Source organism: Microtus ochrogaster, unplaced genomic scaffold (genome assembly GCF_000317375.1).
Source record: "Microtus ochrogaster isolate Prairie Vole_2 unplaced genomic scaffold, MicOch1.0 UNK3, whole genome shotgun sequence".
Classification (NCBI taxonomy): domain Eukaryota; kingdom Metazoa; phylum Chordata; class Mammalia; order Rodentia; family Cricetidae; genus Microtus; species Microtus ochrogaster.
In genome coordinates, this window is record NW_004949101.1 from 16,177,330 (window position 1) to 16,182,435 (window position 5,106).

The 5,106-nt window shown below is 52.4% G+C and overlaps 1 protein-coding gene across 1 annotated transcript in view; it reads left to right on the top strand.

Moving 5' to 3' along the window:
• Adra1d (adrenoceptor alpha 1D) overlaps positions 1-5,106 on the top strand; it is a 23,141-nt gene that overhangs the window by 13,906 nt on the left and 4,129 nt on the right. The window lies entirely within an intron of this gene.

Genomic DNA, 5,106 nt, shown 5'->3' on the forward strand with positions numbered 1-5,106 from the left:
TGCGGGGTTGGTGAAGATCTTCTCCCAGTCAGTGGGTTGCCTTTTTGTCTTAGTGACAGTGTCCTTTCTTAGCATATTCTTAACTCTGTGGGATGCCACTGGGAAGGGATAGAGGATAAAAGAGAAACCATTTTTAAGAAAAAGCATCCCTGCCGCTGTTTTCAGACTAGAGAGGGGACAGGTGGACAGGTGGACAGGTGGATAGGTGGACAGGTGGACAGGTGGACAGGTGGATAGGTGGACAGGTGGACAGGTGGACAGGTGGATAGGTGGACAGGTGGACAGGTGGAGGCTGTCAGGGATGCTCCAGTCATCTCAGCAAAATCCGACGAAAGAGGTACCAGACTCCAGGAGCCAGGTGGAGGGCCCACCTGGTGGAGGAGGAGCTAGGCATGGACAGAGGGGTGAGACAGACTCCTTCAGCAGGGCCAAGCAAAGTAGACAGAAGTCCTGTCCTGGAGTCGCCTGCCCAGGGTGGATGGAGGACAGAGAAGAATAGTGGCTCCAGCAGGACGGGAGAAGGTGGTCAGGACTGGAAGGTGGTCAGCACAGTAGATCTAAGTGAGAAGTAAGCAGATTGGATGCATCCAGTTAGGTGGAGAGTCTGGGCAGCCTTACTAAAAAACACTGGGGGAAAGCTGCGGTCCAGGGTAGGTGAGAAGCAGCAAGGAAGATGGTGGCTGCAGCAGAGTAGGAGACAGGGGAGGTATGTGGAATTGTGCACATATTACATCCCAGCCCCCACCCCATTCCTTGAGGAAACAGAAGCTGCTGGAGGGGTTTGAGCAGGGAACAAACATGATCAGCTTAACTTTTTTTTTTTAATCATTTGAAGGGCGGAACTGCTCAGCAGGTAAAGGACTCGCCATGCAAGCACAGGGGCCGATTTGGTTCCCCAGCACCTGTGGAAAGGGCTAGACACACAGGGGTGTGAGCATGACGTCCCAGAGCTGGGGGGGAAGGACCTTAGGACAGAGCTGGGGGAAAGAAAGAGCTTGTGCTGTGGGAACTCCTTCTGCTCCTTCAGCCAATAGTCTTACAGACCCAAGTGGGCTGGTATCTTAAAGGCTATTGGCTGTAGGAGAGGAAGGAGTTCCCACAGCAGAAACCTAGGACACAACCAAGGTCAGAGACCTACAAGTGTGGCTACTGGGTCAGGTTCCAGCTGGGTGAGGAAGGTGTGGATACAGGATGGTGGTGAAGGAAATGGCTGTGATGCTGGCAACAGGAGTGCCTACTAAGCAGAGAAGGAGGCAGATGCCAGGGACAACCCAAGGCACTGGCAACCAGTCACCCTATAGCTGAGGAAAAAGAGAGGGAGGGTGTGGGGCTGCCTTGGGCTGTGTGCAGCACCTGTAAGTCAAGAATAGAACGGCTCTGGAGTGTGCTTGCCAAGGACCCCCCCCCCCGCCCCTGCTGCTGTGTGGAGATACCCCTTTGGCAGGTCCTGCCCTTAGACAAGGGTGGTAGGCTGGGCTACAGCAGTCCCAAGGAAACAGAGACAGACAGTTGATGACTGGTATAGTGCGGGGTGCAATAGAGAAGAGTCTACAGGCATCGGTACCCACCGCACTTCAAAGTGGGTATGATACATAGTGAGGGGAGGGCTTTGTAAGTCACTCTGCTGGTCAGAAGCGGGTGGAAGGTCTCGCACAGGACGTTGTCACTGCCCGGTGTGTAGGAAAAGCATCCGGGACAGCCATGTATAACAGCCCAAACGCAAGAGTGGGGATCCCATCACAAACAGAGCACAGCCAGAGGGTAGAGTGGTCACATAGCTCATACAAGGACATACATTAGACAGAGAAAGTTAGAACAGGGCTGTGGCACTGGGGACCTATGGAAAGATAGAGGCTACAGCACACAGGGAGGTAGAGGGCAACACACAGTAGCCTCCTTGTTAAGAGAAAGAAAAAATAAAGAACTTCTAAAGTTTCCCCGGGTGGACTTTGTGTCTACAAGGCACAGAGGACAATGTTCAGGATGGGAGAGTAAGCCCACTGGAGCCAAGGAGGAGGGTACCCTAGTGATGAGAGTAGCCCTGGCTCCAGACTCCCACAGACCCTTTGAGTCTTTCATAGTTTTAGTGTGTACTGCGTTACTATAGCAAAACAACTGAGGTTAATTAGCTTATAAAGAAATGAAGCATATTTGCATCACAGTTCTTGGTAGCTGGGAAACCCAAACAACATCAGCATCAGTATATGGGAAGATCCCATGGAAGCATCACAGCATGGAAGAGAAGCAGGAAGGGGAATGACTAGGTCCAAGAGGAACAGGTGTCTGAGGTGGTCTTGCCTTTACCTCGCTGTCGTGAGAGCTAGTCCAGCCTCACAAGACCTGGCCCACTCCTACAAGACAGCACTAATCCATCCGTGAGAGTGGAGCCACCACAACCCACCTGCCTCCCACGAGGCCCCACCTGTTACACATTGCCCCATCTCAATATGCACTGAGGATCAAGTGTCCAGGGCACCTGTGACAGAGCTGATGCTCTGAGGGATAAGAAGACAAAGCAGTTGGTGGGCCCAACAGCTGTCTCGGGCAGACTAAAGGAGGGTGGCAGTGGCAAAGAAGGATTTGTCCATTGATGCCTCTGCAGCATCGTCCCTGACGAGTGTCCATTTTCAGGGGTCTTTAGACAGCTCTCCATCCCACACATAATGTGCAACAGGGAAGAGCGTGCCTACACCCCTTTAGACCCCAGAGATCCTTGCAAGGTGTGTGAGCTGCAGAGAAAGTATGGAGAGGAGGGATATTACAACAAGAGGGAGAAGTGGAGGTGGCGGCTGGAGCACCATTCCAGTAGGGAGAGGCGTGGTCCTCACTGGCCTCTGTGGTCCTCACCTAGGACCGTAATAGGAAAAATCTCCCAAGACCTGCTGCCCCTGGAATCTGCAACCTGCAGCACAGGTGCCTGAACTTTCTAAGCACACAGTGGTCAGAGAGTAAGAACGGGTTGTGGTGGAGGATGAGGGACCACCCATCTCCCTAGGACTTTCAATTTACCCACTCCTGAGTGCCTGCCTGCATCTCTTCCCCAGGGACTTCCATAGCTCATCCACCGTTGTAGTCCATCCGTAAAGTAGCCAGAAAGTGGGGAAAATAAATAGCTGGAGAAAGCAGCTGGAGGCTGATGGGAATGAGTGGTAGGTACCCACATCCCTCCCCATTAGTGGGGAAATCCCAAGAACCCCTTTGGAGTTAAGCCTCCATTCCCCACATTAGCAACTGACTTACTAGCATCCCCTCCCCCCTGTGTTAGCACCTACCCAAGGTGTTTGCTCCCAGGCTAAAGACTTGCACTTGAACCCTGTCCCAGAGCTTGCCTCTGGAGGAACTCAAAGTCAGACCTCCAGGGAGGCAGAGGGCAACTGCCAGGGCTGGAAGGCTGCCTTTGAATCCTAGCCCCTTCGTGTGTGAGGAGTTCCTGTTCCAAAAAGACTCTGGAGAAGTCGGTTGTGCATAAATTAAAGCCCCAATGTTTGCAGTACAGACTGGGGCAGTACTAAAACATGTCATGTTGTCCACACATCTGAATAAAAGCCAGGCTGGCAACAACCACTGGAAAGCATAGCCCACTGATGTATCATCCACAGCTAAATAGAGAAGACTGTAGTCTGAGTCAGAATGTTATTGCCAGCCTGACTTTGTAGCCGTTGAGGGATCCTGTTCTTGAGGGCCATCTTCCTGCAGGGTAAGATCCTTCTGGCATTTTCTAGGGACTGCCTGACCCCTCTCCCAGGGGAAATCAACCTTACTAAGCCCCAGTACCCACAAACCCACAGTATTCAGTTACTGTTTCTGACCGCTCTCTAGATATAGTTGGTAGGTTCCGCTCCCCAGACTGTGGGACCCACTCTGAAAAGTCCAAGGAAAATACTGGAGGGATGAGCAGATACCAGGGGTGGGTGGGTGGGTGGGTGAGAGGGCTGGCCCGCTGATTTGCTTGCAGACCTAGGGATCGAACTCAGGGGCTCTCCAGTGTTGCCTGAGTTCTCTAGCCTTACCTATATTCCCAGCCCAACACGTTTAAGTTAAAATTCTGCTAAGCACTGAGCCCTGAAATCTATGAATCGGCATGAGATCCCATCCAGGGGAGCATTATTGTCTCCAGTTCACAGAAAAAGAAAGGGAGACCTTCAGTGGCTGGTCAAGGAAGCTGCTGAGAACCACATGAGCAAGATGTGAGAGGCTGGGCTGTGTGATGGGTGCTGCCCTCCCTCCTTCCACTGTCTCTCAGCATCAGGAACTGTTTCTCCATGTGGTTAGTAGATGACCTGCAAGGCCGTTAGCGAGGGGGGCAGAGTGCCTCTACCCCTGGGGAGGGGACACGCTATCCTTATTTGGAGGAATCAAAGGCAGAGAAGGAAAAAAAAAAACATAATTTGTCAAGGAACGCCACTCCTAACCTTCTGTGTCTGGAATGAAGCACCTGGCCCCAGCTGCTGCTGAAGAGGCTGGGGAGACAGTAGCCTCTGGACTGCACTTTAGGCTCGGTCCCCTTTCCCTGAGAGTGGCTTCCTTAGGATCCTAGGGGACACGGGGTCTTAGCACCCATCCTACCCACCTGGTGTTCTGTTCCCTCACCCAAACCATGCGAGAAACATTTCCTCACCACTTGCCCCGCAACAGCCCCACAACCCCGCAATTTTACAGCCATGGGGAGTGCACACTTGGAGCTTAATTCTGAGCTCTCTCTCTCTCTCTCTCTCTCTCTCTCTCTCTCTCTCAAAAATACCCATGGCTCCCGACTACCCACAGGGTGAAAGCTGAGCCTTCATCCAAGGCCCTCCATTTTGGAGCCCCGGTGAGGTGTCCTGAGTTCATTCTGCAGCCGCTGACTCCATGCTTGTCCCATCTTGGTTGAGTCTGTGATGGTTAGGGGTGGCCTCCCTGAGCCTGCACTCAGTCCTGTGCTTCAATCACACTGTCACCTAGAGCGAGCACCACATTGCCTGACTCCTCCACAGTATCCAGCATTGGGCAAACTTCGCTCGCCCCTTAATTCTGGGCTTCTTTCTTTGTGCTTAGGCAGTAGGGAACACAGACAGAGTGCCATAAAACACCAATGGCACATGAACTCATTTTGTATAAAAAAAAAAA